The sequence below is a fragment of the Procambarus clarkii genome, chromosome 35, assembly GCF_040958095.1.
Source record: "Procambarus clarkii isolate CNS0578487 chromosome 35, FALCON_Pclarkii_2.0, whole genome shotgun sequence".
In the NCBI taxonomy this organism is placed as follows: domain Eukaryota; kingdom Metazoa; phylum Arthropoda; class Malacostraca; order Decapoda; family Cambaridae; genus Procambarus; species Procambarus clarkii.
In genome coordinates, this window is record NC_091184.1 from 23,095,681 (window position 1) to 23,109,635 (window position 13,955).

Genomic DNA, 13,955 nt, shown 5'->3' on the forward strand with positions numbered 1-13,955 from the left:
GCCAGGCGAGTCTTAACCACTACACCACCGGGACTACTTCATACACTTACGTGTATTGGAAGATATTCTTGTGCTAGTGTACTGGTGGATCAGCCTGGCATTCCATATTCTCTCCTGATTCCGTGTATGACTGGCCTTCCTGTGAGGCGGGGAGGTTAGATGAACTTGTGGCTAGTTTTTGATCTACACTTTGTAATCCATCATATAGAATAGCGAAGCAGCATATTGCTGTGTAGACCTAAGCTTATTAATACAAGATTTTCTGAATATTAATTTCAGTGGGAGACACAGTTCATCTGCCAGTTCTTTTATAACGTGATTTAATTTCGTTTATACCTGGGGACTTTTGAGTCGTTGACCCAATGTACCTTCTTGTATATATAAAATAAATAAATTAATAAATAAATTTACGATGCTTACTGTCTGAGACATTTATTTTTGCTATATTTCGTATATGACAAGTGAAATTCAGTTCCTTGTCAATGTGAAGACCAAAAATAATTTTCCACCTACTCTGCTTTCAATTTGGGTATTGTTAATTGTTAGTGTAATATGATCCATAGCAAGTCATTGAGCGTTCCTCGTACAACAGGTGTCAAGGTCACTAACCAGCAGAGTCACCCCATAAATGTATCTCGTTTTCTGTCAAACAAAAATCACAGAGAATGTTAAAATTTGTCAATAACATAAACTGTGTAACTTCAGAGATATCTAAATCAACATGTGGATTTATACAATACAATACAATACAATACAATTTTATTTAGGTAAGGTACATACATACAATAAATATTTACAAGGATTGTTTGACTTATAGGTAGAGCTAGTACATACAATGCCTAAAGCCACTATTACGCAAAGCGTTTCAGGCATGATAAACTTAAATGACAAGCTTAATACTAATTGAGCATAATGAGTAGAATGAAAACAAGAAATGAAAACATAGATGAAAAAGCAGCACAAATACAATTATGTCGACAAACAGCGCTCTTTAAAGAAAAAAACAGACATTGGATGACAATAGAAGGGTAAGGTAGGTTACAGGGAATTTATTAGGTATAGCTTCGCTTTTAACTTAAACTGGTTGAGAGAGGTACAGTCTTTAACATGGTTGGGAAGGTCATTCCACGTTCTGGGCCCCTTGATTTGTAGAGCATTTCTAGTTTGATTAAGTCGTACTCTAGGAATATCAAAACTGTATTTATTTCTGGTGTGATGCTCATGGGTTCTGATACAACCTTCTATGAAGCTTTTGAGATCAGGATTGGCATTATAGTTTAGCGTTTTATATATGTATAATACACATGAGAGAATGTGCAGTGACTTAATGTCTAACATATTCAGAGATTTAAGTAGGGGTACCGAGTGGTGTCTGGGGCCAGAATTGGATATTGTCCTAATAGCAGCTTTGTGTTGAGTAATTAGAGGACGTAAGTGATTTTGGGTAGTAGAGCCCCAAGCACAAATACCATAGTTGAGATATGGATAGATAAGGGAGTAATAGAGAGTCACCAGGACAGGGCGTGGTACATAATATCTGATCTTAGAAAGAATGCCCACAGTTTTTGAAACTTTTTTTGATATGTTTAGAATGTGTCCCTGGAATTTATTTATTCCGTGATAGCGCGACAATTATAGACTAAGTAACATAAATAATTTAAATACTTTTAAATACTTATTACTAAATACTTATAATTCCGTGATAGCGCGACATTTATAGACTAAGTAACATAAATAATTTAAATACTTTTAAATACTTATTACTAAATACTTATAATACTTTAAATACTTTAAATACTTATTATTAAAGTATTTAAATACATTTAAATACTTTTTTTGATATGTTTAGAATGTGTCCCTGGAATTTATTTATTCCGTGATAGCGCGACAATTATAGACTAAGTAACATAAATAATTTAAAATACAAGCCTAAGGGACATGTGGGAGCACTGGATAAAACTGGGTTAAAATGTTTATCATAAAATGTATAAAATTATCGATTATATCATTGACAGTATTTATTTATTTATTATTTATTTATTTATTTATTTATTTTTTATTTATTTATTTATTTATATATAAGAAAGTACATTGGGGATTAACAGAGAACATAGAAATTGAGTTGATTTTACATTCTTGTAAAGCCACTAGCACGCTTAGCGTCTCCTCCATAGAATAAGAACCATATATGGCTTCATGCATGGAAGGAGTGTGCATCATTGCATCACCACCATTCTTAACACTTTTAACTCTGTATTAGACTCATGTCAGGACCTAGGTTTAGTCATCTCAGCAGAGAAAAAAAAGATACACAATCGGCGCCCACCCAGGCAGGGAGGAGCTACGTTCGCAAGATGCAACTGTCTGATGGCTCCCAGCTTGACTATGTTAACAGGTTCAAATACCTTGGCCTTGAGGTGCCACTGTATGGTCCTGTTGTATTCAGACTCTGTCGTCAGTATAAAGAGAGGCTCCGAGCTCTCAAGGCTGTTGCAGGTTATCACTCAGGCTATGGTACCAATGTTAGAACTGTTAAAATGATGTACCTTGCATACATCAGATCTTTAGTGGATTATGTTGCACCTCTGCTTGTCTGCTTGCTCTGGAGGACTTGGAGGCTTCGTGGGGCTGGAGACTTGGAGGCGTGGAGGTCTCGGAGGGCTCGGAGGGCTTGGAGAGGGTTGGAGGGCTTGGAGAGGGTTGGAGGCTTGGAGGGCTTGAAAAACTGTAGAAGGAAGCCGTGTGAATTACCCTTGGGTGCCCTCGTGCCAAGCAGAGATTTAATATAAGAAAGGAACGTAATATTCGGAGCGTTATTGATCGTGTTACTGAAATTATGGCACAAGCCTCACTACAAGAATTTCCGGAGATTTCAGAACCGCTAGACCGAGTGGGGGCTGATTTGATTGATCTCCATTGCAGCCATTCAGGCAATCGGTACGTGTTGGTATTAGTGGCCCATCTGTCCAGATACACCACCTTGATCGCCATCCCTCAAAAGGATTCTCATACTGTTGCCCGAGTATTTTTAAATAGGTTCGTAAATGTATTTGGACCTCCTAAAGTTTTAGTTACGGACCGAGGTCAAAAATTTAATGGGGATATATTTTGAGAAGTTTGTAAGATATTGGAGACAACCTCAGCCTTTACAACAGCTTACCACCCTTAGGAAAACGGGATGACTGAACGTACCAACCGTTCAGTTAAGGATATGCTTGCAATCCTTGCTGAACGCGATGCAAACTCATGGGACGAACACCTACGTTATGTTCAGCTGGCTCTGGATACTACTATCCACTAGTCTATTAATACCCAACCCCCTTCTTTTGTTCACTGGTCAATCATGCAATTTCCCATCAGGTCTGCTTAACAGACACAATGTTGCATATGGAGAGGACTATCCTTTAGAAGTTCTGAACAAAATGAGGAATGCTTGGAGAGTTGCAGCTGAGGCTTCAAGAGAAGCACGGGGTAGATATGCTCACTATTATGACAGTAATGTACGACCTCTGAAACTGAAGGAGGGCAGCCTGGTCTTGAGAAGCAATGAAGCTGCTCCCACCAATCACAGTAGGAAACTATCTCCTAGATGGCGGGGGCCGTACAGAGTGATCAAGAAAGACGGCCCTGTCAATGTTGTCATAATGGGGGTATTTGAGGATCAGGTGGAAAGAACTGTCCACATTAATAAGTTGAAGATTTACCATGCTAGGGAGGAACTGGAATTGCCTTCAGCAAGTCTAATTCCTGACTCAGCAGAGCTGACTAATGACTCAAGTTACGAGTCAGATGGGGAGAATGACCCTCTGTCATCTCTCGTCAGTAGTCAAGTGCACTCTCGTCACCCCATGGTAACAAGATCTCGCACTGTACAGTAAAGGTTAAAGTAACTCCCTTAGTTAGTATCATTTAGAATTCATTAGATTTTCCTGTAGAGGCAATAATGATGTTGATTTCTTAACTGTACTTAACTCAGATAGCAGACTTTACCTTGCTCTGGGGTTTCCAACTTCCAACAAACCCAGAGTTATATCCATGCTTCCGCCATGTTGTTGTCTGTCTTTTCCCAGGTCTGATTTGTACACCTGGCCAGTTGTCCCAGCCACACGTGAACCCTATCTGAGAAGATCAAGGGGGAGGCACGTTACACAAAGTCCTCCCCGACCAGACCCAGTAACTAATCACATGGTTATTTAGGGTTAGTGACAATACACCAGTCACCCAGCCGACACCTCACGTCACTAACGAGGTTGTCTTGGCTCAGTATGCTGTCTACAAGGATGCAGTCACCAGATGTCAACGTTTCACACCATCGTGGGTGGTTGTCTCGACGTCCTCACCACCCACCAGCTGCGTCGTCAAGACTGCAAGCAGATCGGAAGTAATTGTGGAAAAATCGAAGAGGGAGCCAGCATGTAGCAGTACAAATTATTCTCGTCGTTGGATCCATGGTTACGTCGTCTATTGTAACATAAGCGGAACGAGGCGGACACTAGATGAACGACACGAGCTCCCTACAGAGTACAGTGTACTCGCCATAAAAGCGGGCCACAGCCTCCCTCGGCCCGAGGTTAACTGTACAAGGGTATACACGCATGGTGTTTACGGTCTAGTAGTCTGGTGTCATCAAGACCCGCCTGAGATGAAGTGAACCATGGTGACTGAAGATTGGGAGCCACTTGTTCTGTCAACACGCATGGTGTTTACGGTCTAGTAGTCTGGTGTCATCAAGACCCGCCTGAGATGAAGTGAACCATGGTGACTGAAGATTGGGAGCCACTTGTTCTGTCAACACGCATGGTGTTTACGGTCTAGTAGTCTGGTGTCATCAAGACCCGCCTGAGATGAAGTGAACCATGGTGACTGAAGATTGGGAGCCACTTGTTCTGTCAACACGCCACCCACCTCAACGCCTTTCTGCAGCTACCTCCGTCACGAGACATCGTTGTGCGTCTAAGTCCTGCACTCCCGCGGTTCATCTACTGGTTCAGTCGCTTCTATCAAGAGTGTTTTGTGGGCTACAAGATGAGTAATGAGTCGCGTCTCGTTAGCGAGGTTCACCCGACCGGCGGCAGCCAGTCACGGGCTGTCACTGGTCACTCAACACTCAATTCTCGGACGACAGTCTATTGTCCTTCAACGGTAACTGGTATGTAGTACAAGAGGATCAAGATTCTCTACAGTCAACAACTGATGGTCGTGGAACTACAATCAACTAATCGTCAGTCTTCTAACATCGATGTTTTTTTTGTTCATGAACAATTGTGAAACAGAAAAAGTAAATGTCATCTTTGCTCTATAATATTAACGTAATGCTTCTTAATACCTAGGAACATGAGTTTGAAATAATAGTGATTAAATGTTGAAACCAAGAAAATAAGTTACTAGAATTCTGGAGGAGGGAAATATGGAAATTTTGGTTAAATAACATTGTCTAATGAAAACCTATTGTACGGTATCTAGAACAACAGGTACTAGGAAAATTGTTGTCATGTCCTGTTCTGTGCTTTGAGAGCAAGAGGGGCGAACTAAAGAAACAATTAACACTAAAGTGATAGTGTGAACACCCTTATGGCTGTAATTTCAGCTAGAACTGTGATATTAGTTGTATTCATAAATAAATGATATATTGTGTTTGATTGTTTAATCTTAGGGTAGGTCATGTAGGCCTTAGATTTTTGAAGAAAAGGACAAGTGGAACACCTGGATGAACTTTGAGGAGTTCAGTGTTCCTCTCCTGAAAGACTGAGATTTCAGTCTGTGTTTAAATTCGTGTTCTAGATGGAACACGTGTATGACTAATGGGGAGCCAATGATCTTTGCTAGCTAGCTTTGCTGAAGGATTAAGGATATTGTATTTAGTTATATCAGTTCAGGGATAGGATGTTTTTTTTCTGATCGGGGAGAAAAACACAAGCCAGTATGGGGGGACTTATTTATTAATTATTGTATAGAGAACAACTGCTGTATCACAATATAATTGATGTTGTATAACATAACTGAGTAGTATACCAGTACTGTAAAGATGCAACTAAAGAAATAAGTCGTAGCACATTAATAACAGAGCCTAGTGCTAGTTAGTCAATGCAATGTTGCAGTACACACAATCAGTTTAATGCTATAATTAAAGTACAACACCAGAGTTATAATTTGAGTGGCACAGCCAGTACAGTATGTATATAAATATATATTCTGTATACACAGAAGCCATAGAAAAGATAGATAAGAATTTCCAGGGGTAATGATATGCTAGTGCCTAGGTTACATGTAAAGTGTGCAACCCCCAACTTGCACTACAAGTGTGCACTTGACATATTGTAAGTAGCTGCGGGCAGCTCTAGCCTTGGGGATCCGGCGCAGCACCCCACAAATTAGTGCATAGTAGAAATGTGTGCATAAAAGAAAGCGTGAGGAGTGCTACTGGGCATAGTTGTCCTGCAGGCAAGGGAGGAGGGCGCGCGTTTCGAAGCGATGCGGGCCGGAGCTGGAACGTAAATGAGGGAGAGACTAAAAAAATCTGAAAATACAGGAGAAGATGCCCGTGGGGCGAGCCTTGAAGTGGGGACAGAAGAAGATAACGGGGGTGAGAGGAAGAAGATTTGTAGGAGAAAAAGTGCCAGGGCTAAACCCAGCTGCGTGTCGTTTGGTTGCGGCATTCGAGGCAGGGACTCAGTCGGGTGTTTCAGTGACAACAGCAGGGACATCACAAAACTCACAACATCGCAGTGATTGGCTCAAGAGCGTCAGGGCTGAACTTTTACGGATGGTTTGTGCTGGTTGTTGAGAGCTGAATATGTAATGATGGTGGATGCTGGGTGTTGAGAGCTAAAGTTTATCGAAATACAGAGTTAGGAGGAGGATCATGAATGGTAGAGAAGAGGTCATGAGTGTATCGTGGTCGTCTGAGAGTGTGTAGGAGAAAATCAATGTGATGTTCATGATAAGTGAGTAGTCTATCAATTTGTCTGTCTGATAAAGTTTTCCAGTAGACATTTAGGGCAGGAATGTTCGTACTTTCATGGAGACTTTGACTGGTAATAAACTCTTGCCATCGGGTGTTGAGTACCCATCTTAGTGCTCTATTCTGTATTCGTTGAAGCTTTAGTTTGTTTGTAGGTGCAGATAGAGAAAGAGCAAGTGGAGCATATGTTAAAAGAGGTCTAATAAGTGCTTTGTAAAGGTGGATTTTTGTGTCAGGTTTTGCAAATCTAAGTCTGTACAGTTTTTCCATGGCTAGAAGAGCTATTGCATGTTTCTGTGTAATGTGTGTGTGAAAGAGTAGTTGTCGATCAAAAGTGAGTCCAAGAACTGTGGGGGAGGGAGACACAGGACTGTGGAGGAGGGAGACACAGGACTGTGGAGGAGGGAGACGCAGGACTGTGGAGGAGGGAGACGCAGGACTGTGGAGGAGGGAGACACAGGACTGTGGAGGAGGGAGACACAGGACTGTGGAGGAGGGAGACACAGGACTGTGGAGGAGGGAGATACAGGACTGTGGAGGAGGGAGATACAGGACTGTGGAGGAGGGAGACACAGGACTGTGGAGGAGGGAGACACAGAGATATAAGTAGGATTTGGAATGTATGAATAGAGTTTAAGAGGAATAGGGCGAATAGTTCTTTTACAAAAAAAGTAGGTGATTTTGGATTTGGTGGAGTTGGTTTTGATACGCCAGTTATACTCCCATTCAGTGACAACATCAAGTTCTGTTTGTGCTCTGTTTGTTAGTGTATCAATGGTGTTGCTGGTGACAAGGTGAGAGACATCATCGGCGTAACATATGGTTAATGAAGTGTGATGAACAGGATCAGGAATGTCGTTGATGTATAGGATGTAGAGTGTCGGGGCAAGAACAGAGCCTTGCGGAACACCGGCATGTAAGTTGAAGTAGTCAGAGTGTTGTCAGAGGAACTTAATTCTCATTGTCCTATTGTCTAAGTAGTTAGAAAGAAGTTTGGTGGTGATAAGAGAAAGATTAAAGTTGTTGCATAATTTGAATTTTAGGCCGTCATGCCAGTGTCAAAGGCCTTCTCAACGTCCTTAGTGATGAGTGCAGTCTTAAGTCTTTGGTGCTGATTGATACTGAGGTAGTTGGTCATGATGTTTAAGGCGTCGTGAGTGGACCGGTGACGCCGAAATCCAAACTGTTTGTTAGTGAGTAAGTCATTGTGTTCTAGGAGGGTTCTAAGTCTCTGGTTGATCAGCCTTTCAAAGACTTTGCCAAGTGTCTCTAGAAGGCTGATGGGTCTGTAGTTCTTTGGGTCAGTGTGGGGTTTCCCAGGTTTTGGAATAAGAACAGCTGTGGCAGACTTAAAGTTGAGTGGAAAGTATCCAGAGGCAAGGGAGGCGTTGAATAGGTTAGTAATAGCAGTAATGATAGAAGCAGGGAGTTGTCTAAGACCGATATGTCCAATATCAGACGCACCAGGGGCTCTACGACGAGTGCCCATGAGAGCTGTCTTGACATCAGCTAGAGTTAGGGGAGTCTGTAGTTCAGTGTTTGAGTTGAGATTGTCAAGGTGGATGAGGTCGTCTGGTGTAGTTGCGTGTCTATTATGGTGTATCCAGTCTTCGACTACTTCAATGTTGGGGTGGGCAAATGGTTCAGGAGGATGTGGGTGAAAGATTCGTTCCCAGTGGTGTTTAAAAATGTTGAGTACTACATCAGGATCAGTGATTTTGTTGTTATTATGAAGAAGGTATTTAAACGGTGTGTGGGTTGATCCTTGTAAGCGTTTGATTTGTTTCCAGAATTCTTGAGGTGTCAGTTTTCTGTGTTGTTCTGCTTGTTCTATGAGGTGTTTCCAATGTTTTGTGTGATCTTCATCTAGGCTGTTAAGGATGTGGTTTTTTAATGCTGTTAGGTCCCATAGTATTTGTCCATGACGATGCATGTTTTGTAAGAATCTAGTGTGATAGCAAGCTAAGAGGCGTTTTGAGCGAATGGAAGGGGTGAAAGTGAAATGTGGTTTGTGTGTTGTTTTAGGAATGGAGATATTTGCTGCATGAATGACGGTGTCTTGTATGTTGCGTGCTTGTGTGTCGATGTCAGTGTGATGTTTGTCATTGTATTCATAAGTGAGATCAGTGTCATCAATGAACATGTCCCAGTTTGCCCTAAGGTATGAGAATTGAGGAGTGCTGGGGATGAGAATCGGGTTTGGGGAGACTGTGAGAATTGGGGGAATATGATCAGAACCCGTAATGGGCCCTGGTGAAATGAAGTGTTGCAAGTTGCTGCCATGTCTGTTGGTGAATATGAGATCAGGCCTGCCAGAACCTACATGTGTGAAACAAGTGGGGAAGTCAGAGCCAAGAAAGAATAGATGTTTTTGGGTGTGTATTTGGTGAAGCTGTCTGCCATGCTGATTTGTGGTATTGTGGTGGAATGTAGGATGTTGTGCATTGAGATCTGCAAGCAGAAAAACAGGCAAGTGAGTGTGGTTGAAAAGAGTTGTGAAATCTTGCATGGGAATGCCGGTGTTAGGACGGGTGTAGGTTGTGCAGATGATGAGAGGACCCATTTGTGTGTGAACTTTGATAGCTAGGAAATGTTTGTGAAGCCATTGAGTGTGTAAGAGTTCGTGTTTGTATGAAGAGCGGATGAGTATTGCAACTCCTTCATATGCTTCATCTGGTGACTGGTAAGAGGAGTAGCCATAATGTTTGATTTTATATGAGTTCGTAATGTATGTGTTATTTAATAATAACACATCAGGTCTCTCGATCTCAATAAAATCTGACACCATGTGTCTAATGGAGAAATATGCCCGCACATTAAATTGGATGATCTTTATGAATTCTTAGGTTTTGATGGGGTGCTGGTGGGGTTTTGTGCATGTACAGGAGCATGAGGGTTGCGTGATTCACTGAGTTGGGCAGTTATTGAGGAGGGTGCATCTTGGAGGAGGGTGGTAGGAATTGTAGGATATTTAGAGCGGGAGGTGGGAGTAAGACAACGGGTTGCTGAACGGGCTCGGGACGAGACGAGATGAGTTACAGAAGAAATGACTGAAGTTGTTGGGGGATGGAGGAAGGCAGAAGGCTTGTTGACAGGAACCGGGTGAGAGGTATCAGAGGTTGTAGTGTTTGAAGTCAGATTGAGAGTGGAGGGGACAATGTTGGGAGAAGAGGTTGAAAGTGCCTTTGACATGGATGCTTCAGTTTGGGATAGTCCAGGATGTGCTGTTTGGTCAGTGGCACCGTTTTCTGTAGTAGTCAGGAGTAGGTTGGTAGGACGTTGAGGGGGAACTGTAGTATTTTCCTCAGCTGACGACGTGGTGTTTTGTGGAGTGAGGACTGTAAGCGAGAATGGAGCAGAGCGCAATAGTTGAGTAGGAGGAACAGAGATACTAGGAAGGCCGTTATGAGTGAGAAAGTTATAGTAGTTTAGTTCATTTATTATGCACCCCATACCCATCTTGTGGGCGGTAGTGGAAAGGGTTACAGAGGCACATAATGGGCTCAGGGACTGAACCCCACAATTCATTTAGCTAAGCAAGTTACAATCTTGATGAGCTAGTTACAAAATTCAATATAAGTCGTCACATCAACAATGGGTTCGAGATCGACCTCAAGTACAGGTTCTAAATTAAGCAACTGACATGTGGAGAGCTAGTGTCAAAATTTATGTTTGTCCTGCACCCCGCCCCCCCATCCAGTGGGCAGCGGTGGATAGGTTACAATCACTTAGTTACTACCTACAGTTAGCAAACTGGGGATATTTGGCTAAAATTTCTGGTAGCAGATCATTTTGAATGAAATATTGACACATCGCTGGAACATTGGTTATAGAATTGTCTCTAAATTCACGTATCTTTTCGCACTCCATCACATAGTGACGGAGGGTGTGCGAATAATTTTGTTGACACAGTTCACATTTGGTCAGGTCTATATCAGCAGATAATGAGAATTCCCAGAGATACTTGTAACCGAGTCTAAGCCGAGCAGTAGTAACATTTAGAAGTCTGCTGATTTTATTGGATGATCCATAGATCTGTGGCTCCTCTTGCATGATAATATGATGATAGATGGAATTACTGGTGTCAATTTCACTGAGTGAAAAAAATAGGAAGATAGTCAGCAAAGTCACGGCCATCGTCCTTGGCCTTCAAGTAAGCAGCTTGTACACAGGCAGTGACTCGTTCATATGAAAGGTTCTGAAGAGGAGAATAAGGTGGAGGTGGTGGGTGAGGGAAGAGAGGTGGAGAAGACTGAGTTTGTTGTGCAGTATTGTGGAGATGATGTTGCTGGTGAGGTGAAGCATTAAGGACACTGGCATAGGACATGGAGGAGGCTGATGCTGTTTGGTGATGAGATAAGTTATGGGAGGTTGAAGAAGAATGAGGAGGTGCGCTTGAGTGCGAGGTTGGTTATTGCAAAGAGTTTTTAGGGTTTGTTTTCTCAAAGGGCAAGATTTGTCAACTGCTGAATGATCTCCTTGGCAATTAATGCATTTTAAAGTATTGGCTGAGCACTGAGTATAAAAACGGACTTCTGCAGTACATTTAGAACAAATTTGTGGGCTTTTACATTTTCGGGTTTCATGACTGTATTTGTAACATTTGAAGCATTGCAGCAAAGGAAGATAGTCAACTGGACTAATGAGATAGGGAGGAGTGCTGGTCTTGAGAATTTTTATCTCATGATGCAAGAGTTTTTGAGCTTCTGTAGGGGAGGAACATTGGATCTTGAGGTGTTTTGTATTGGGCACTGGGTATATCTCCATTACAGTAATAGCATTCCTGTGTGAGATGTCTTGAGAGGGATTGATAGTGTTATAGGTGCTGATAGGACAGAGCTGTCGACATTTCTTACAAGGACGGAGCATTTAGTTTTTTATTCAATAGTGAGGACAGGAGTCAGTCAGTGACGCTTGTGTGAGTTTAGTGAAAGCAGGTTCCCTGAAACAGGCAAAAAGGTCGTCTTCTGAGGCAATGAGAAATTTGATGGTGTTTGTGTTTGTTTGATATGGTTAGTGGCAGGTGTGCCAGTGGCATTGTAAAAGGTAGTGATGCAATCAATTGTGTCTATGGGTGTATTCCCAGTGTAGGTCATCCGTAGACAGTGAGCCATTGTGACTCACTATCTACTGACAGTTCCGTGTTTGTGCCAATCACTGCGATTCCATAAGCTCAGTGGGGGTCAATGTGTAGGCCAGGTCTAAGACCTGACCTAAGGGTCTCATCACGAACAAACACCGTGTTCCGGAAGGTTGCAACCCCCAGTTATGGTGGGCTCGCACGATCACGGGATTCCACAACTGGCTCGGCAGTGTCAGAAACGGAAGAATTTTAGGAGAGGAGAAAAAGAATACACCTATGCCATGACGCAGCTGCAGAAGGTGAACTTCCGTCTTCTCACCTGGGCCTGTTCTGGCTCGAAGTGGGGCTGTTCAACTAAATGTAATCCGACCTGGACACAAGCACATTGGACAACACACAGAAGATGCCACGAGGAAGATGTCACTGCCTAGGACAAGATGCTGGCTGGGAAGCGCCTGGTTCTGCTCCAATACACTGCTGGCTGGAACTGGTCTTGGCTGCACCGAAGTGCTCGTCGAGGCTGGAGAATAACAGCTGCTGTAGGACAGCGAGACGATGCTGGCTTGCTTTATGGCTGGCGAGCTGATCGATCCATCCACTCACGCACTCTAAGAGGTATCAGACGTTGGTAGAGTGGGCGTGCGTAGCGCTCAAGCAGAGGGCCGTCTAAGTCACACGTCTGCGAGCGAGACGATGCTACTCTTGCAACGATGCTGATTGGTTTGATGGGGGAGACTCGATTGATTGATGAAGATTAAGCCACCCAAAATGTGGCACGGGCATGAATAGCCCGTAAGTGGTGGCCCTTTTATAAATAAAATATGTTTATTCAGGTAAGGTACATACATACAAGTGATGTTACATTAATGGATTGATATATAGATAGAGCTAGTACATACAATGCCTAAAGCCACTATTACGCAATGCGTTTCGGGCAAGAAAAACATTAATATCTAGAACTTAATACTAATTGAGCATAACGAATAAAAAGTGTTGAGAACAAATACAGATAAAGATAAATAGATTTTGAGCCATTACTGTGGGAACCGACCTGTGAGATTTATATTTGTTTAATTTATATGAATTTATATTTACGTTAATTTATATACTTCGATAGCAATTTGTATAATGATAAGTGGACTGTATTTCTGCAATAATCTCTTAATCTCACAAATCGATCCTCTACACATTAGGGGGGGTTTATATTTATATATATATGCAGCCAATCAAACTACAGAAATAACTACATACATTAAAGAGGTTCCTTATCTTATAGTACAGCAGGTTAGTCCACCAGGTATAACTAGGGTGTAGACACCAAATTATCCTCTTTGAGGTAGCTTCCATATCACCCAGTAACTGGTGCACAAATCTTGCATCCTCGTCTTGACCTGTCAAAAGTGCGCTAGCTGTGAAGCCAGATACCTATATATGACAAGTATATCAGAGAAAACAGTACATGGAACATGAAGACCTGGCTTAATTACCTTTAGTTTGAGGCTTCCATGTGATCTAACCGGGTCACCCTATATAATGACATTAATGGCCACTAATGATAAATAATGGGTTTCGGAAAGAACACTTAACTTGATTTGTTGACAGCGTGTTGACAGATGGTACACCTTTGGTATCCATAACACTACGTCCAAGTAAAATTAACAGGAGCCGAATTTGCTCCCGTGTGAGCCTCTGGTCTCGTATAACAATGGCTGCCCTCCTTCCCCACTGACGCCTGGCCTACTTTGTCCACATGTCAGAAAGTGATAGAAGGGTCACATTTACTCTACTTTAATATTGATAATTAAGTTAATTTATATAAGATGTTTTATGATGGTAAAGTCCAAAGACTAATGTATTTAAGAATAATTCCCACCATAATAGGTGGTGAATTATAATAGTGTGTGGTGATGA